The sequence below is a fragment of the Sorex fumeus genome, unplaced genomic scaffold (assembly GCF_029834395.1).
Source record: "Sorex fumeus unplaced genomic scaffold, SorFum_2.1 ptg000098l, whole genome shotgun sequence".
NCBI lineage: Eukaryota > Metazoa > Chordata > Mammalia > Eulipotyphla > Soricidae > Sorex > Sorex fumeus.
In genome coordinates this window covers 28,775,187-28,797,090 of record NW_026606155.1, presented here as the reverse complement: position 1 = coordinate 28,797,090, position 21,904 = coordinate 28,775,187, and the positions used below count along the sequence as shown (strand labels likewise).

The following is a 21,904-nucleotide window of genomic DNA, read 5'->3' as shown; positions in this document are numbered from 1 at the left end:
AAAGAATTTGGTCTCCCTTCTTGGAATGTACAGTAATATTCATCATGTAACCTACTACTAAATTTGAAATTTAATTTTAATATTCTTAGAAAATTTCATCTAATGCCTCTACTACATTATGTGATCAACATTTGAGCATCTGTTTTAAAGTAGCAAGGTATCTTAATTCAGCATGGTTCTCTTAGCCACTAAAAACTTTACTTTCTTGGCATTAGTTTAGAAGGTAAAATTTTATTGAGAAAGAATGTTTTTATATTTCACACTTGTATTTGGGCTGGAGCTATATATAGCACAGCTGTAGGGCGTTTGTCTTGCGTGCAGCCGCCCGGCCCAGCTGGGTTCGATTCCTCCACCCCTCTCGGAGAGCCCGGCAAGCTACTGAGAGGATCTCGCCCACACAGCAAAGCCTGGCAAGCTACCCGTGACATATTCAATATGCCAAACACAGTAACAACAAGTCTCATGATGGAGATGTTACTGGGCCTGCTAGAGCAAATCAATGAACAACGGGAGGACTGTGACCGTATTTGGGAAGAATTTTCTTTATAAAGAATTGTCAGATTGGGGGAAGCAGACCACACCTATAGGTGCTCAAGTCTTGTTTTTGGCTCTGTGGTCAGGGATCACTTCTATGAGTCTTGGGGTACCAGGTATCAAACCTGGGTTGACCACATTTGTACCCTATTTGTTTTACTAGCTCTGCTCCCAAATTCTTGATGTAGTTTTTACTAGATAGATTGATTTTTATCAACTATCTATATGGAGTTTAATAGTTTATGTTGCAGTATCAAGTAGGAAATACGTCAGATACTTTTTTAACTAAAAATTCTCTCCTTTAAAAAAATCATTGGCATTTGATGAGTATTCAAGACTATAACAAAAGTTGGTAAAATTAAATGTATCTTTTACTTTAATCAAGAAAAAATAGCATTAGAATAAAACACAAACATAGGATGGATAGTTTATGTATGGGCTGGAGCAATAGCACAGTGGGAAGGGCGTTTGCCTTGCATGTGGCCCTAGAGGGTGACTCAGTTCGATTCCTCTGCCCCTCCTGGAGAGCCCGGCGAGCTACCGAGAGTATCTCGCCCACATGGCAAAGCCTGGCAATCTCCCCATGACTTATTTGATATGCCAAACACAGTATCAACAGTTCTTACAATGGAGACGTTACTGGGTCCGCTCGAGCAAATCAATGAACAACGGGAGAACAGTGCTACAGTAGTAAGCTGATTATTGTGTCTCAATGAACTGAGTAAGCAATATTGCATGAACATGATGCAAGAGGGATGCCATTGAAGAGAAGAAAGTGTCATAAATGTGTTAACAAGACTTACTAGTTTTACTGCAGTTTTTTAATCTATTGTAATAATCAAAGTGAAATTTAATCACTTGATCACTTAACTTTCCGTTAATCGTTGATTTGCTCGAGTGGGCGCCAGTAACGTCTCCATTTGTTCCTGTCACGTGTTAGTGTAGCCCAATGGCATCTGTTCGCTCTGGGAACATGAAGAGCCTCAAACTGATCGTTCATGATCTTGATGAAGAAGTCTGACCATCTGGTAGGTGGGCGGCCACGTGGTCTTTTGACATCCCGTGGAATCCAGTCCCTAACAGCTCTAGTCCAGCGGTCGTCTTTAAATCTCATTTTACGTGACCAGCCCATCTGATTTTTGACACCTTGACAAACGAGACAGCGTCCCTGATTCTTGATCATCGACGGATGTCGGAACTCCGGATTCTTTCTCTCATTTGAGTGAAACATAATATTCCAAGCATAGCTCTTTCAATTCTTCTTTGAGAGACCTGAATAGCGTTCTCATCCTGTTTGCGTAGGGCTCAGGTCTCTGAGGCGTATGTTAATGCAGGAAGAACGGTGGGATCAGATGTGCCCGGAGCCGGAGGTTCTTCGTCCTCTTAGCTATTTCTTCAACGTTCTTGAAGGCGTTCCAAGCCGCTCTCTTCCTCCTGTGCAGCTCGGGTGCCAGGTCATTTGTCATGTTGACTTCTCGACCTAGGTACACATAGCTGTTGCATTCGGAGATGGTCGTTCCATTGAGAGCAAATGGGGCATCTGGAACGAGGCTGTTTTTCATAAACATTGTCTTCGTAAGATTCAGCTGTAGTCCTACCTTTCCACACTCACGGTCAAAGTCGGCCAGCTTTTGTGCCACTTGGCTGATGTTTGGTGTTATTAAAACAATGTCATCAGCAAAGCGGAGGTGGTGTAGTTGCCGACCATCTATCTTCACTCCCATTCCTTCCCATTCCAGTCGTCGCATGATGTTCTCGAGGGTGGCACTGAAGAGTTTCGGTGAAATGGTATCACCCTGCTGAACCCCTCTCTTGACATCAATGATTACTTCTTTGTAGAATGGTGAGATCCTGGTAGTGAATCCGCAATACAGCTCACGGAGGATCTTGATGTATTGGGCTTGAATGCCCTGTTTGGCTAGGGCTTCAATGACCGCTTCCGTCTCAACAGAATCAAAGGCCTTCTTTAAATCAATGAACGTTAAACAGAGCGGCATCTTGAACTCCCAAGAAACCTCAATGAGCTTGGTTATCGTGTGGATATGGTCGATGGTGCTGAATCCTTTGCGGAACCCAGCTTGCTCACATGGTTGTCCTTCATCTAGTGTTCTGCCAATCCTATTTAGGATGACTCGAGTGAACAACTTGTAGATGACAGACAATAGGCAGATCGGGCGATAATTGCCAATGTCATGGATGTCTCCCTTCTTGAACAGTAGTACGGTCCTCCTGGTTTTCCATTGGGACGGAACCTTGCATTTAGACAGGTGGCGTGTGAAGAGCCGAGCCAGTGTATTGATGAGTACTGACGGCAGGTTCTTCAGGTGTTCAGGTCTGACCTTGTCTGGGCCGGGTGCTGTTCATTTCTTTACTGACGAAATGGCGTGTCGGATTTCGGAAGGGAGAATGTTGGGAACGACATATCCATCCTGTGGAATTTGGTATGTCGGCAAGTGGACATGGCTATCGAAGAGATTTGAGTAGAAGTCATGGATAATCTTCTCCATTAAAGTGAAATCTAAATTTTGGTAATATTAAGGAGAATCAATCTTGGTAAAAAGACTAGCTGAGGAGCTCTTTTCTTTTGGTAGTTACTGTGAGAATACTTGATTTTGTTACTTGTGATAGGAAGTAAATGTGAGACTAAGTTAGGGGAACATTACATTCACTTTTGCTCATGAATATGCCTTGTGCTTATTTGAATTAACAATTTGAATACACAGTAAATTTTGAAATAAGCTATTTAAAAATCTTAAAATCTTCTTTTCTATCTATAATTATAAAAAATTTTTAAGATTTATTACTTGTTTTTTGTATCATTTGTCTATTTGAGTTGTATTACAAAAACTTTGTTTTAGTCATCTTTTTATAAAAGTTTTTTTTTAATTTAATGTACACAAAACCACAACTGTTGACACAGTTCTAGAGTTGAAAATGATTAGATAACAAAATCTCAATATTAAAATCAATAAATAAAAAAATAAAGTTTTATATGAAATTATTATATCTGATCACAAGATTTCTTGTCCTTTTCTAAGAATTTAAGTTGTTATTGATAGTTGAACCAGCTGTGTTATTATTTTTGTTTGTTGAGTTTAGTTGGTTTCTATGTTACTTGTCTATCTTATTTGGTGTGCTCCTACTGGAATTTCAGTATTGGAGAGTTAGGAGGTGCTACGCAGCTACATGTGGTTCAGAGACTTCAGGATATATGCTCAGGGCCAGAGAGTTGACATGGTATCAGATATGCAGGTCAGTGTGACTGCAAGGGCTTCTGCAAGAATAGGTGGTGGGAGAGGCTGTCCACCCCCACTCCAAGAATATACAAGAATTCTCAGCCTAGGCACTGGGATACTTGAAATTATTCACAGTTTGGCCTCTCTGCAGAGAATATTTGTGAAATGGAATTGAGCCCTTGGCATGGCTACAGTGGTGAGGTGTGTATGCAACTCTCAGGGTTTCTGCAGGCCGGGTACTTGGCCCACCCACCTCCTGTGGGCACCCTGAAGTTTTCAGTCACAGGGTCCATGAATTTTAACTGCTTGGTATTCATCTCCTAGGATATTTAGTTGAAAATTGGTAGAGCAGGGTTGGTGGGATAGTCAACATGGCAGTGGCTGTGGGAGATGGGCCAGGTAGGTTCTTAGAAGTGTTGTTACACATTTAACATGTGAAAGATAAATAATGTGACATGTAACAGTTAATACATGCAGATAATTTTAGCATATTGTAGTTGATTTTTGTCCTTTCTATGTGGATAAATGCTTATTTTAAATTATAAAACTCAGTGCTGCTATTTCTGGACTATTGTGCACTGTAGCTCTGTAGCACTGTCCTCCCTTTGTTCATCGATTTGCTCGCACCAGTAATGTCTCACAACAAATTGTGAGACTTGTTGTTACTGTTTTTGGCATATCGAATATATCACAGGTAGCTTGCCAGGCTTTGCCGTGCGGGCGAGATACTCTCGATAGCTATTGTGCAAAAGTAAATATATATAATATACCTTTTTCTATTCTGCTGTGTTCTCTATAAGAAGTAATTTAAAAAAAAACTTTCAAATCCCATTGACTATGTGCTAAAGATGAGAAGTGAAAATTTATTATCATATTTACAGTTTAGGTTAATTATTACTTGTAAACTATCCATTATAATTAATTTTAACGAGAGATAGCACAGCGGTAGGGCGTTTGCTTTGTGCACAGCCGGCCTGGCCGACTCGAGTTTGATTCCTCAGCCCCTTTCGGAGAGCCCGGCAAGCTACTGAGAGTATCTCACCTGCACAACAAAGCCTTGCAAGCTACTCGTGACGTATTCAGTATGCCAAACACAGTAACAACAAGTCTCACGATGAAGACATCACTGGGCCCGCTTGAGCAAATCAATGAACAACAGGAGGACCATGAACTCTTATTAATTCATAGAAATTATTAAAAATTGTTGAAGATTCAAAGATTCAAAAGAGAGAAAAATAACACAAGATTGGAAAGGAAAATATGGAAGCTTTTTCTACTGCTTGTGTTATGCTGTCATGTGTGTTGTGTTTTGTGTTTTGTAAGTGGGTGTGTGTTGCATTTGGCATAATTTACAAAACTTTAAAATTTAGGGCCATTCTAGATGTGGTATATATATTAGAGGAACAAGTGTTTAATTCACATAAAAATAGATCATTTCTGAATAGTAGAAATGTAATTAATAATTACATGATATATTGGTGATTTCCTTTAGGGTACAAAAAGTGGACATTTATTTTTTGGGGGGCCAGAGTGGTAGCATAGTGGGTAGGGCGTTTGCCTTGCACGTGGCTGACCCAGGTTCGATTCCTCCACCCCTCTTGGGGAGCGCGGCAAGCTACCAAGAGTATTTCGCCCACACGGCATAGCCTGGCAAGCAATCCGTGACATATTCGATATGCCAAAAACAGTAACAAAAAGTCTCACAATGGAGACGTAACTGGTGCCCACTCAAGCAAATAGATGGGAGGACAGAGCAGTGCTGTGTTTTTTGATAATTTTAAATAATTGGAAATTTTTTTGTTTTTGTTTTATGTCGGTGTATTTTTGCTTCATTTATTTCACTATTTTGAAAAAGATGTTACAAACTTATGAGCACTTTCTATATATCACATACAAGTGGGATCATCCTGTGTTTGCCCTCCTTCTGGCTTACTTAATTTAACACAGTATCTTCCAGTCCCACTCATGTTGCAGCAAGTTGCATAATTTCATCTTTCCTTGTAGCTGTATAGTATTTCATTGTGTATATATCATCTTCATGATAAGCTTATCTATCATTGAACACCAAATTTGATTCCTTATCTATTGTACTTGCAAATACAGCAATGAATAATGGTGTGCATATGTCTTATTGAATGAATATATTTGAGTCCTGGGGTTAAATACTTAGAAATAGAATTGCTGGGTATTATTGGCTGGTCAGTTCTTAGTTTAAAGTATGAGATTTCTCTATGTTGTTTTCCATAAAGGTTGAAACAGGCAACATTCCCACTAGCAGTGAAAGAGTTCCTCTTTCATCATACCCCAACCACCACAGATTGTTCCAGCATTTTTATTACATGCTATTCTCATTGGTGTGAGATATCTCATTGTCATCTTGATTTGGATTTCCCTAACAAGTGATGATGAGCATTTTATGTTCCTGTTGACCATCTATTGGTCTTCAGAGAAGTCCCTGTTTATTTCCACTCCTCATTTTTTGATGTTTTTGTTTGTTTGTTTGACTTTTTTGGTATTGATCTTTGTCACTATTTTCTGCATCCTGGCTATCATTCCTTTATCTGATGTGTTGAGTGCAAATATTTTTTCCCATTCAGTTAGCTTTGATTGTTTTAGCTCTTTTTCTTTTAGCCCATGTTTCTTTGGCCATCCAGAAACTCTCTTAATTTGATGTAGTTAAACTTGTCGTTTCTGATTCTGTTGACTTTGCCAGTAGCATTGTATTATTGAAAATACCCTTGACTTCTAGGTCTTGGAGCATTCTAGAGTGTGTTTTATAGATTCTGGTCTGAACTCAAGGTCTTTGATTCATTTGAATTGAATTTTGTGTAAGGTGTGAGATATAGATCCAGCTTTAATTTTTTACCCGTGATTATCCAAGTTTTCCTGCATTATTTGTAGGAGAGACTATCTCTACTCCATTCTATGCCCTGGGGTTCTTATCAAAATTAGTTAATCATAGATATGGGATTGTCCTTCGGAATTCTATTCTGACCCTTGGTTAGCGAATATATACTTATTCCAGTACCATGCTGTTTTGATCACAATTGTTTTATAGTATAGGTTCAGGTTGGGTAATGAGATATCTCCCAGTTTCTTATTTTTCAGGATGGTTTGGCTATTGGGGGCCTTTTAAGATTCCATATGAACTTGTTTACAAACTATTCTGAATCCCTAAAAAATGTCCTCTGAATTTGGATAGGGGTTGCATTGAATCTATATAGTAGTTTAAGAGAATGGTCATCTTGATAATATTGATTCTTCCAATCCAAGAGCATGGAATATTTTTCCAGTTTTTCTTTTATCTTTTATCTTTTTTTCCTTAAGTGTTTTTGAGGTTTTTATGGTGTAGATCTCTCATCTCTTTTTGTTTATTTATTTATTTATATTAGTGAGGCACCATGAGGTACAGTTGTAGACTTACAAATTTTTGTGCTTGGGTTTCAATTATACAATGACCAAATACCCATCCCTCCACCAGTGACCATTTCCCACCACCATGGGTCCCAGTATCACTCCCACCCCCCATCCCCCCACCCCACCCCGTCTCTGTGGCAGGGCATTCCCTTTTGTTCTCTCTCTCCTATTGGGTGTTGTGGTTTGCAAAAGAGGCAATGAGTGACAATCATGTTTGGTCTATAGTCTACTTTCAGCATGCTTCTCCCATGCTGGGAGGATCCTCCCAACACCCTTTATTTGGTGCTCCCTTCTCTATCTGAGCTCCTTTTTCCCCTAGCATGTGTGGTTGGCCTGCAAGCCATGGAGCAAAATTCCTGGTACTAATCTCGGCCATTTTTGGGTGTCAGTCTTCTATTTTGTTACTTTATGTTCCCCGGAACAGACAAACCCAGACATGCGGGTCCCGGGGCTGAGGTCTCCAAGCCTACTCGGATTGGGACTGCGCCTTCTCCACCCAGAACCCCCATCTTCCAGTAGGTAGGCGTCACACCCACCAGCTGCCGCCAGCGCCAGGTTGGTCCCATCAACAGCCAAGATGCAGAGACTATAAAACCCAGCTCCCGGAAGTGTGTGGCCACATTTGTAGCCTCGTGACATCTTATTATCTTATTTTTCCTTTGGAGAACCTGGCAGGCTACCAGAAGTATCCTGCCTGCACGGTAGAGTCTGGCAAACTTCCCGTGTCATACTCAATATGCCAAATACCAGTAACAATGATGGGTCTCATTCTCCTAATCCTGAAAGAGCATTGAAATGGCTCTTTTAAAATCTCAGGACTAGGAAGATAGAGACGTTACTGGTGCCTGCTCTAGGCAATCGATGAACAACAGGATGATTGTGATCATGATCGTGATGTTCCCCAGATGAATGCAATCTTTCTATGTCTATCCCTCTCTTTCTGAGTCATTTCGCTTAATATGATACTTTCCATGTAGTACCACTTGTATGGAAATGTCATGACTTCGTCTTTTCTAACAGCTCCATAGTACTCCATTGTATAAATGTACCAAAGTTTCTTTAACCAGTCATCTGTTCTCGGGCACTTGGGTTTTTTCCCAGATTCTGGCTATTGTAAATTGTGCTGCAATGAACAAATAAGTGCAGATGTCACTTCGACTATTCTTTTTTGCCTCTCTGGAATATAGTCCCAGGAGTGGTATTACTGGGTCAAATGGGAGCTCAATTTCTAATTTTTTAGAATCGTCCATACTGTTTTCCTAAAGGGCTGAACCAATTGGCATTCCCACCAGCAGTGAAGAAAGGTCCGTTTCTCGCCACATCTGCACCAGCACTGGTTGCTTTTGTTCTTTGGAATGTGGGCCAGTCTCTGAGGTGTGAGATGGTATCTCATTGTTGTTTTGATCTGCATCTCCCTGATCATTAATGATGTGGAGCATTTTCTCATGTGCCTTTTAGCCATTCGGATTTCTTCTTTGAGAAAGTTTCTGTTCATTTCATTGCACCATTTTTTGATGGGGTTGGATGTTTTCTTCTTGTGGAGTTCAACCAGTACTTTGTATATCCTTGATATCAACCCCTTGTTGGATGTGTATTCGGTGAATATCCTTTCCCATTCTGTAGACTGTCTTTGTATTTTGGTCACTTTCTTTTGAAGTGCAGAAGCTTCTTAGTTTAAGATAGTCCCATTTGTCTGTCTCTGTTTTCACTTGCGTGGCCAGTGGCGTGACATCTTTTAAGATACCATTAGCTTCAATGTCATGGAGGGTTTTGCCAACTTTTTCGTCAGTGTACCTTAGGATTCCGGTCTGATGTTGAGGTCTTTAATCCACTTTGATCTTACTTTTGTGCATGGCGTTAAGCAGAGTTCTGAGCCCACTTTTTTGCATGTAGCCGTCCAGTTTTGCCAGCACAATTTGTTAAAGAGGCTTTCCTTGCTCCACTTCACTTTTCTTGCTCCCTTATCAAAGATTAGATGGTCATGTGCTTGGGGGGAGAGGTCAGTATATTCAACCCTGTTCCATTGGTCTGCAGCTCAGCCTTTGTTCCAGTACCATGCTGTTTTAATTATTACTGCTTTGTAGTAGAGTTTGAAGTTAGGGAGATTGATTCCTCCCATTTTCTTTTTCCCAAGAATTGCTTTATCATCTCTTTTTTTATGTTAATTCCTAGGTGCTTGATGTTTTTGGATACTATTGTGAATGGAATATGCTCTTTGATCTTCTTATCCTCTGATTCATTATTTGTTTATAGGACTTCAGCCTATTTTTATGTATTGACCTTGTAGCTGGCCACTTTGCTATACTGGTTTATTGTTTCTAGGAGATATTTCTGTAGGTTCCTTAGGGTCTTCTCTGTATATTATCATGACATCTTCAAATGAGATACTTTGACATATTTTCCAGTTCATCCCTTGTTAATTTATTTTTGTTGTCTAATTGCTGTTGTTTGCAAAGATGTACAATTCTGTATTCTAAGAATACAATTGTATTCTAGTACAACTTTGAATAAGAGTAGAGACAATGGACACTGTTACCTTAAACCTGAATTCAATGGGAATGCTTTAAGTTTTTCATGATTAAGAATAATATTGGCTGTGGTAATGTTATAGATAGCCTTTACTATCTTGAGGGAGATTTCTTCTACCCTATTTCTTTTATCATAAATGGATGTTGGTCTTGTCAAAACTTTTCTCTGCATCATTTGCTATGATCATGTGATTTTTTATCTTTCCTTTTTCTGATGTGGTATATTACACTAATTGATTTGCATATATTGTATCCATACAATATCCATTCAATATATTTGCATATATTGTATCCATGGGATAAATTTCACTTCTGCTCCATAATTTTTTTATATGTAGTTAGATTCAGTTTGCTAAGATTTTGTTGAAGAATTTTGCATCAATGTTCACCAGAAAGATTGAAGTTTTATTTTAATAAATGCCTCTGTCAGCTTTGGGTATGAGCTTTCTATATGGGATTAGGAAGGATTCCTGTTTCTTCTAAATTTTGTAAGATTTTGAGATGTCATTTTGTCATCATTTTGGTTTGCATTTCCCTTATAGTAAGTGACAGTGGACACCTTTTTATGTATTCTGGTAATATCTAAGGTTCTTTGGTCAATTTTGAATTATCTTTTGTGTGATATGAGATTGAATTCTGTTTCATATTTTTGCATGTGCGTGTTTTCTCAGTATCATCTGTTGAAGAGACTTTACTCAATTCACTCCTTGTTCCCAGTTTCTTTGTTACAGATTGACTGTCCATTTATATGAAAGTACATCTTCGGACTCTCTGTTCTATTTCATTGAATGTTTGCCTTTATTCCTGTACTACTTTGTAGTATAATTTAATATCAGGAAATACATTCCTTTGTTTTCCTTCAAAATTTGCTTCAGTGATTCCTGTAGTTTTATAATTCTGTATGTATTTTAGTATAGAACATAGTTTTGACATCCTAATCTATTTGTTCTAGACTGTTGAAATATGTCATCAGAATTTCGATAGCATTGCATTTAGTATGTATGCTACTTTTAGTGGGGTAGTCATTTTGACAATATTAGTTCTTCCAGTCCATTCACATGGGGATGTTTTTCCATTTCTTGCTATGATTTTATATTTCTTTCATTAATGACTTGGAATGTCTTTCACGTTCTTTGTAAAGTTGACCCCTAGATACTTTTTCTGTTTGTTACAATTGTAAAGTTGATCCCTAGATATTTTTTCTCTTTGTTTTTGAACACTCTATTAAATGCTGTCCTTTTAACTTTTTCTTTTGGTTCATTGTTCACATATTTGAATGCAACAGGTTTTGTGTATTAATTATGCAGCCTGCTACTTTGTTATTTATTGTTCTTAATAGTATTTTTTTAGTGGAAGCCTTGTGGTTTCCTACCTGTAGAATTATGTCATCTGAAAATAGTGAGTTTAACTTTTTGAATTCATTTGATTTTCATTCCTTGCGTGATTACTATGATGTAGACTTCCAAATTATGTTGAATAATACTGAACAAAGTGAAATCTTGTGTTGTGCCTGTTCTTAGAGGGAAGGCTTTCAATTTTTGCTACTGATTATAATATTGGTTGGAGGTTGTTGTATATGGCCACTACTGTTTTGAGGTATTCCTTCTAACCCATTTGTTGAGAGTTTTTATGAGGAATGCTAAGAAACTGTCAAAGGCTATCAATAGTGTATGATCCTTTTGGTGTTTTGTGGATTCAGTTTGCTAAGGTTTTGTTGGGGGTCTTTGTATTGATAGTCATCAAGGATCACGGTCACAGTCACGGTCCTGCCGTTGTTCATCGATTTGCTCGAGCAGGCCCAGTAACGTCTCCATCGTGAGACTTCTTGTTATTGTGTTTGGCATATCAAATAGTCACGGGGAGCTTGCCAGGCTCTGCCCTGTGGGCGAGATACTCTCCATAGCTTGCCGGGCTCTCTGAGAGGGGCGGAGGAATCAAACTCGGGTCAGCCATGTTGGCTGCATGCAAGACAAACACCCTACGGCTGTGCTATTGCTCCAGCCCAGTCATCAAGGATATTGCCCTGAAATTTCCTTTTTATAGCAATTTCACATATGCTTTTGGTATTAATGTTGACTTCAAATAAGCTATTAGGAAGAATTCCCCTTTCAATTTTAAAGTTTTCCACTACTATGATGTTCCCATCAGTGTGTCTCCTCAGATCTATAAGCAATTGTTTTATAAACTTTGCTGCCCTTCATATGGTGTGTATGTATTGTTAAGAGCAAGTATTCTTGATCTGTTTATTCATTAACCAGCATGTAATATTTATCTCATCCCTTTTTACTTTCTTTGAATATAATGCTATTTTTATATGTTATACATGTATAACTCTTCCTGCATTTTCCCTTCATAGCCTGTATGATTGTTTTCCACCTTTTCACTATTCTGTTTATTGTAAGAGATCAGGTGTGTCTTTTATAAACTGCAGAAAGTTAGATTATTTTTCTTGTTCCCCAAAGCCACTATGTACCTTTTAATGGGAATGTTAAGTCCATTGACAGAGAAATTGTTGATATGAAGGAAATTGTTACTATTTATCAATGAAAATTTTGGCTACTCTTGCCATTTGACCTTTACTTTTATTTTCTAATCTTTAAATTTATTTTTATAGTTTTTTAAATTTATTTTGAGATACAGTTGCAAAGCTTTCATGATCAGGTTTCAGTCATACAATGTTCCAACACCCATCCTTCCACCAGTGTACATTTCCTACCATCAATATCCCCCATATCCCTCCTGCCACTATCCCCCTGCCCCCCAGCTTACCTCTATGGCCAGCACTTTCTTTTTTGTCTTTATCTACTTTTGGGCATTATGGTTTGCAATACAGATACTGAGAGTCCATCATATTTGGTCCTTTACCCACTTTCATTATACATCTCCCATCCAGAGTGATCCTTTTCAACCATCGTTGTCACGGTGTTCCCTACTCTATCCCAACTGCCCTCTCCCCCAGCCCTGGAGGCAGTGTTTCAACTGTGGACCAAACCTCCTGGTCCTTGTTTCTACTGTCCTTAGGGGTTAGTCTCATACTATGTTTTTTATATCCCACAAGTGAGTACAGTCATTCTATGTCTGTCCCTCTCCTTCTGACTTATTTCACTCAGCATTATACTCTCCATGTTCATCTATTTATAAGTAAATTTCATGACTTCATTTTTTCTAACAGCTGTATAATATTTCATTGTGTAGATGATCACAGTTTCTTTAATTAGTTGTCTGTTCTTGGGCACTTGTTTTTTTTTCCTCTGATTCTGTAATTGTGAACAGTGCTGCAGTGAACACAGGAGTGCAAATGGCTTTTTGTTGTGTGTTTTTGGGCCACTAGGGTATATTCCCAGAAGTGGTATGCTGAGCTACATGAAGCTCAATTTCCAATTTTTGACTAATGCCTGTATTGTTTTTCAAAACCATTGGACTAGTTTTTGGGCCACATCTGGCAATGCTCAGGGTTACTTTTGGCTCTTCACTCAGAAACTACTCCTGCAATGCTCAGGGGGACCATATGAGATGCTAGGGATAGAACCATGGTTGGCTACATGCACAGTAAGGTCCCTATCTGTTGTGCTGTTGCTCTGGGCATGATCTTTACTTTTATTTTGTCTATTTATTTTTGTTATTGTTTTTCTCCTTGCACTTTATATAAACGCTGTGGTTCACGAAGTTGTTCATGATGATTTGTTACAGACATTGAATATAACAACACTAATCTCACTACCATCACACCTTCTCATCACCATTATCTTCAGTTTTCTCAACCACCCCTTCAGTCTGCCCCCATAGCAGGCCTTCAGTAATTTATTTTATGTTTCTTTTTATAATTTGCTGAAAAAATGATCAAAAAATGTTTCCTCAGAAGAAAATTAGTGAAGGTTGTTATATCTCATCATGGAGCCATTAAGCCCTTATATAAGAGATTACTAAGATGTTGTTACAGGATAAGCCTTCTATGTTAATATTTTCTTAATCAAGATTGGATGACTTCTGCATTACATCACATCCTATCTAGTGTGCTACTCCTAATTTATCAGTGTTGAAGACTTTGAGATTTCTATCTCCAGGAAGTCCAAAATTTTTAACAGGGTAATACAGTTGAAGTTAAATGTTTAAATAAGTGGTGGATTTGGGGTTTGTGGCAAGAAGTACAGGCAGATGGGAAGAGGTAGCCATTCCTAACTCTGTGAAAGCCTAGAGATTTCAGTCACAAAACCCGCATACCTGAGTTTTTCAACAGATTAATTTCTGGATGAGGCTGCTTCCAAGCAGTGGAGTCTCGGTAGGAGCACAGCCATGATTGTAGAGTATGGAGTTTTTCAGCTGCTGGGGTTCTTTTTGGGTGGTTTTCCCCAACATTCATTGTCATAGTACAGTGCCAGGTAATTTTCCCAGTACAGTTCCCCCCCCCCCCCCCCCCGCCTCCTGCTCCAGGATGCCTGAATGATTCAACCTTGCATGGGAACTGGAAGAGTCTCTATAACTTGATTTATTTATGAATCTCTGGAACATGGCCGGGGAATGAGCTTACATGGCATGCGGGTGGTTCATGGAAACTGACTCCTGACCTTTACTTTTAATTTGAGGTCATTCAGCATCACTAGCAGAGCTGAGTTAGATGTGACAAATTCCTTTCGTCATTGTTTGGGAATGTTTTTATCACCCCTTCAAAACTTATCTTCAAGGATAGAGGATTTCCACTAGTGATTCTTTTCATTCACTACTTTGAATATATTGTCTCATTCTTCTCTTGTTTATAGTGTTTCATTTGAGAAATCTGAAGTGAATCCTTTGGTTATATCCCTTATATGCATGTCCTTCCTTCTCTCTTGTCATTTCAAGGAACCTATGTATGTCTTCGGTTCCTGACATTTTGATTACAATGTGACTTTATATTATTTTTTAAATTTATTTTGATTGACTTTATTTTGATTGACACTCTGCACTCTTTGGCCCTCTTGGATCAGTGTACCAGTCTACCGCTTCAGGTAGGAGAAATTCTAAGCTATTGCGATAGCACGGTGGTAGGGCATTTGCCTTGCACACAGCCAGCCTGGCCAAGCCGGGTTTGATTCCTCTGCCCCTCTCGGAGAGCCCTGCAAGCTACTGAAAGTATCTCGCCCGCATGGCAAAGCCTGGCAAGCTACCCGTGATGTATTCAATATGCCAAACACAGTAACAACAAGTCTCAAAATGGAGACGTTACTGGACTTGCTTGAGCAAATCGATTAACAATGGGAGGACAGTGCTATAGTGCTATTTCTGTAACCTGTTGTTATCATTCTTTCCATGCATGTATTTCCTATGATTCTGAGGTTGTTCCTCCTGATTGTCAATATCCCTTAAATACTTTTCATTTTTCCCTTCTGCTTCTTTTCTTCTACCTCTTCTCCATTGAAAAATTTGTACACATTGTCTTTAAGTTTATTAATTTTTTAGCTTCTTCCATTATGCTGAGATGTTAGTGTATTACTTAACTCTTTCATTTCTGCTGGATGAGTTCATATTTTCAGACTATCTTCAAGCTTATTCTCTATTTTAATGATTGTTGCTGTTGAGCCACACTTGGTGGTGTTCAGGACTTATTCCTGGCTCTGTGCTCAAGGATTACTCCTGGTGGAATTAGGGACACTATGGAGTGGAGAATATAGAATCAGAGTCAATCATATACAAGGCATGCACCCAACCCACTATACTATAACTGCAACCCCTATTCTAATGATTTATTTTGTTTAACACCAAGAGCAGTTCAGATATAGTTTAAACCATGAGAACACCTGCAAGGGCGATTAGAGGCCGCGCTAAAAGCCTCTATCCCTCTTAGAGTGCCTGGCAAGCTACTAAGAGTATACCACCTGCGCGGCAGAGCGTGGCAAGCTATCCATGGTGTATTCAATATGCCAAAACAGTAAATACACTGGGTCTCATTCCCCTGACCATGTAAGAGCCACCAGTATGGCAGCATTAAGAAGGATAAGGAAGGAGAGGCTGATAAACTCTCAAGGCTGAACTAGGCTGCCAAAATGAAGAAGGACAAAAATGACTGTCTGTGCTTTCAATGCATATACGCTGGCATCAGATGCATCCATCGAGGACCTGACATCATTGATCTGACCGAGACGAGTAGGCATCAACCACATCATGCCATTTTTGACACTGGAGAACAACTGTTCCTCGGAACATGTGACAAAGGAGGCATTGGTGGTGTCAGTGTCCTTGTCAACACAAACTTGGCCATGAGCATTGATTCATTTGAATGCCTAACAACCCGAATCAGACAATTATACTTGAATAGATGTGGCTCACTGCTGGCAGTTTCTATCTTTGTTGTCTACGCACCAAAATCCAATTATGATGAAGAAATTAAGAAGTTCTACATGGAGCTGGAAAAGTTCTATAAAGAAGACCACACCTTCTACAAGACCATTGTCAGTGATTTTAATGCCAAGATAGGACCGAGAAGATCAGCCGAAGAACTTCACACCGGGACCCATGGCCTAGAATGGAACGAACAGGGTGAGAGACTGTTTGAGTTCATCATGTCGACCAAGACCATCCATGGTAACTCAAGAGTTCCAGAAGGCTGAATCTAAATGTTGGACACGGGAGTCCCCCAGTGCATGGTTCCACAACGAAATTGACCACATCATATTCAATCGACGGTTTTGCCTGACCAATGTCACTGTTGTCCCAAAATTCCAAATGGGATCGGACCACTGTCTTCCTTAGTGCAAAATTCTACTTCATAGAGTAGGGAGAAAGGGCTGCAAAGTTTAAGGAGAAAACTACCAGAACAACCACCAACTGGGATCTCTTTGGCAATATTGCAGCAACATGGAAGATGCCATCGTTGACAACATTGATGAAGAATACAATTGACTGGTTCAGCACTTCATTGATTATGCGAGGAACGCTGAGAGAGAGAGATAGCCACAAAAAGATGCCTGTCTTTGAAAACTCTCGAGCTCATTTGCCAACTTGGCTTGGCGGAAGCCTTCAAACGTCCGAGCTTGCTTTAAAGCTTGGTATAAAATTTTATTTATATTTATGTGCTTATTTACATATTTTTCCATCTCTGCTGGAAAATAATCTTTTCTGTGGTTCTGAAACACACTCTCACCCCCCTCCATTTTCTTGTCCTCACTTTACAATATGATCAAATGATATTTTAGTCTCTTGGATCATGGTATTAAATATGAAGAAAACGCAGAATTGTCATCTAGAGAGGAATCATATCTAAATATAACCTGTACTTATCTGCTGGTGTTAAGACAGGTTGCTATGGAGAATTGAGTTTCTTTAAAATGCCAGTCAGCAGAGGATAAACAGTTGTTTTTGAAGTAGTTATTTTTCAGAATGCTGTACATTCTTATACTGCATTTTCAGTTAGATAAATTTAGTTGATTTTTGTAACCTATTTATTACATTTCTATTTTGAGTAACTTTCAGATTTAATATTAACATAGCATAGTAGAAGAGTTTTTATATTTTCGTCTCATGTTTCTCTGTGATAAATTTCTATTGTGGAAATGTACTTTTTCAGTAGTAATAATTTAAACATTATTGATTATTCATTTTATTCTGCTGCCAATAGTTCTTCTAAATCTAAGCTACAAAAGCTGCCTTGTTTATAATAATACATCTAAGTAACATTTTAAATTAGATTCTTTTTAAGTGACCTATTTATCTATAAAGTATATATGGGAACAGTGCACTTAAATCAACACTGGTGCTATGATATTGTGGTATTCTGTTATGTCGGGGCTACAAATTCAGTCACATTACTTTGAGATTTCCCCACATTTTTGTCGTTCTAGATATTCCCAAGAATGTTTATTTGTTTGTGGGTTCATTTATTTTAGAATTTTTTTAATTTAAAATCACTAATATAGGTACTACAACAATTCAACAATTATGCTTAACAGACATTGGTTTCTTGAAATAGGGCCTATTGAAAATGGCTAATATCTACACTCAATGCCTCTTTTGCAGACCACAACACCCAAAAGGAGAGAGAGAACACAGGGGATTGCCCTACCACAGAGGCAGGGGGGGATGGGGGGATGGGGGTGGGGGGATATTATTCATGGTGGTGGAAAATGGGCACTGGTGGAGGGATGGGTATCTGATTATTGTATAATCGAAACCCAAGCACAAAAAATTGTAAATCTACAACTGTACCTCATGGTGTTTCACTAATAAAAAAAAAAAATGCTAAAAAAAAAAAAAGAAACAACATAACTAAAAAAAAAAAAAGAAAGAAAATGGCTAATATATAAAATGTCCTCCCTAGGGGATATAGATAGCGATTCTACTCTTGCAAGTTTTAATAAATGGTTTATTAATTTTTATTATTTTATTTTTAGGGTAAAAAAGTAAGTAAATGAACTTCTAAAGCAAAATAAGAATTGACTTATGTAACTAAGGAATATGTTTATATAACAAAATAGAACTAGCAAATGGGTACAGCTGGGTGTGTTTCATCCTCTTCCATCATATCTTCTGTACTTTCATGACTTTTTTCACCTTCTATTTGTCTCCTCTTGCATTGATTATAGATAAAAATCTGTCTCTACCTGAAAGCTTTGTAACCTTTCCCACAGTGATTCAATAAATAAATAAAATTAAAAAAAAATTTAAAATTTAAAAAAAAAAATCTGTCTCTGTATCTGTATTATCACAAAATTGCCTAACTCCTGAGTTGGATCCTTGAGTTCTGTATGTTAAATTACCATATAAAACTCCTGATGCTTATGATATTAAAGTTTCATCACAAGACATCAGTTCACATTTCTCCATCAAATCAGAAAGATGGCTGCTAACCTACTCTAATTCCCTCTTTTAGTATTCCCTCTTTTAGTTTGAGTCTCTATTTACTTCCAGTTATGTTTGTTTGTCCCCCCCCCCCCCCCCCCCACACACACACACCGGTTTGGCCACACTTGGGAGGGCTCAGTACTTAGTCCTGACTCTGCACTCAAGGATCACACCTGGCAGGGATCAGGAGACCATATTTGGTACTTCATTCTGATTGGCTGCATTCAAAGCAAGCATTCTATCTGCTGTACTGTCACTGTGACCCACTTCCAGTATTTTAATTTAAAATTCTGTGAAAAAGTTTCTAACTTTTATTTGTCTGATCATGTCTCTTATACTGTAGGCAATCACTGTGACCATACTATCTTGGGTATGAACTATTTCAGTCATCTAGTCATAAGATGCCTGTGTTCAGAATACTGGAGTATCTTGAGGGAGTTGATATTCCCGGAATAGGATTATGGATGAGAGTCTGGAAGTTTAAACTTATGACTAAAGCAGAATTTTGATATTTGCATATTTCATTTATCCAGAGTATGTTGACTTCTGGTGCTGAGACTGAACAAAATAGAGGATTGTACTGTCCACTTGTATTAGTTTTTTTTGAAGATGGGTGGGACTGTCAAATAGTGAGAGCTGAGGGTGCTATGGTTGGGATGATTCCCAGTCATATTAAGCCAATTGGGTTGAGTGACAATGCCTGTGTCCAGGGATACAATACCTCTCAGACTCTGAAATTCCAGAATCAACTAGGACCACCCTAAACGTGTTTGGAGGCCTCCTAGGGCTACACCCAGAGTTGTTTAGGTTTCTGAGGGGCATCTGGTGCCAGAGATTGACCCATACTGGGGTCTGTTTTTGTAAAGTATGCATCTCTAACCTCTCAGCTATCTCCTCACCCCCTTATATTAGTTTTATATTGTTGTGTAACATTGCTACAGACTTATTGGCTTAAAACAACACTCATCATGTCCATGAGTCGGGATTTTGGGCACAGTTTAATTGGGTCCTATGCTTAGAGTTTGTTAAGATTAGGATTTAGGTATTGGCGGGGTAACACTTTGTCTGGAATTTTAGCTGGAATTGAAGTTGCTTGTTCAGGTTGTTGACAGAATTAATAGCCTTGGTTGTCTGACAGAATATATCCAGATATCTATTGACCAATTTCCATCTGTAGCTCTAGCCTTGTTCACATATAATATTACCTAATCATTAAAGTTCTATAACCTCCTCATTTTATTACATTGATTAGAAGTGACTTATGGGTTCTCATACTTAAGGGGAGAGAATTACATAAAAGAGTAAGTACCAGGATGTGTAGTAGTCATTGGAAATGTTTTTTGAGCCTGTGGGCAAAACTTCTTATGAAATTTTCTTTTCTATGTAAGTCATCTTCAACAAGCTTAATTCTGTCAACTTAGATATGTAAGAACTGAAGCTCAAGTAGTTATGATTTATCAAAGATTATAAAACTACATAAGATATGTCAGTTGACCATGGTGCATTGTGTTCATTCCACTCCAAACCTGAGTTTTGTATATACATAAGATGTACAGCACGGTGATGTGATTCAACATTTTTTTTTCTTTTTGGGTCACACCCAGCAATGCTCAGGAGTTACCCCTGGCTCTGAACTCAGGAATAACTACTGGCAGTGCGTAAGGGACCATATGGGATGCTGGGGATTGAACTCTAGTCAGCCGCATGCAAGGCCATACCCATTGTACTATCACTCCCAGCCCTTCAGCATTTTTTTTTAATTCATATTGCTACTTGTTTAGGTGGGGGAGGTATTCTGTGTTCAGGGATTACTTTTGACTGTGCCCTGGGGACCATAGGTGGTGCTGGAGCATTGTGATGCAATTTGTTCAATCAGTCACACTGAAAACATCTTTAGGTGAGAAAGCAACTAGGCAATCACCTGAAATTGTAGCCCCGAATAGGCACACAGAGCACTTTTATTGGACTTTTTCTGGGGGCGGGAAAAAAAACATTGTGGGACAAAGAGGAGAAGAGCTAAAGAATGAATTTCTCAATAGAATGTTCCCACCCCCCACCAGGCTGTTTCATTCTTTAGCAGCAACTCCTCAGTTTTTTCCATTTTCTGTCTTTAAGTCAACCAATACTTATGACCACTCTATACATACCTATTTTGCATAGATAAAATCTATAAACTATGTTCATTGTGATTGAGTTGTTTTACTGAACACACTTTTTTCTTACTTTGTTAATTTTTTTTATCAATTGACAGGCATTGGGATTTTGCACTTTTTGCTGTTATTCATAATAATTCTGCTATGAACATTTGTTTAAAGTTACTGTATAGAAGTGTGTTTTCTCTTTGTTACACAGTGATAAATTGAATTCCTCATTTAAATCATATAGCAGTTTCATGTTTAATATTTTGAGGAGGTGTATATTCTCTGGACAGCTAGGGGAGGCCCCAGTATTCTCCCCCTTGCTGCCCGGGTTGGGGTGTTCTCGGGCCGCTCGCCCAGTCAGGACAGCCCGTGCCATGGGGCAGACAGAGGAGGAAAAGAGGGCCAAGCTGGTTGGTTGATCTGTTGCCGTGTATTCCATTCGCCCCATGTGTCTGTTCCAGTCTCTCTAAGCTCCACATTCTAGTCTCACACTGCCCCTCATTCCTATCTCCTCCTGCCTCTCCCTCTCATCTCCCTGCACTCCATCTTGCTGCTCTGTTCTCTCTCTCTCTCTCTCTCTCTCTCTCTCTCTCTCTCTCTCTCTCTCTCTCTCTCTCTCTCTCTTTCTTCAACTCTCATCTCTCCAACTCCCCAGCAGTCAGCACTCGGGGAAGATACTACACAGTCCAGTAGCAAAATCAACATAAGAAAGCCCTTTGTGACTGCCCATCAGACTCATGGGTGGAAACACTACCTACCAGACCTACCAGTGTTCCTCTTCTCCTTAGTCCAGTAACTTAATTAACAACTTAATTCTACTTTTTAATATTAGTTAATTTTGCATGGACACAGTAAGAAATACATCGAGGCTTGTGGAACATCTTGCCACAGACTCAGACTACAGTGCTCAGGCCAGATTAATCTTTCCTAACCCTATCAAGATCCGAATCTAGTTATTACTTTTTGGATCATGACAGGATTTTTCCATGACCAAGCTCTTAACTTAAGCATTATGGCACTTTGGCCACGCCCATTTCGATGCCAGGGTAGCACATAGCTCACTGCTTGCCCTGGATCCATGCAGTCCATTGTCGGGACCCTGCTTTTGGGGTGCTAGTAAGTAAGGGCAACTGAGGCTTAAGTCTGGAGAACAGATGTGGGAGGTAAATATCATTCAGAGTCAGTTGACTCACAAGTTACTAAAGCATAGCATTAACTCTCTTCTTGTGTCCAT

The 21,904-nt window shown here is 39.0% G+C and overlaps 1 protein-coding gene across 19 annotated transcripts in view; it reads left to right on the top strand.

Annotated features, from left to right (window-relative positions):
- GPHN (gephyrin) overlaps positions 1–21,904 on the top strand; it is a 475,981-nt gene that overhangs the window by 118,851 nt on the left and 335,226 nt on the right. The gene's annotated exons all lie outside the window — the stretch shown is intronic.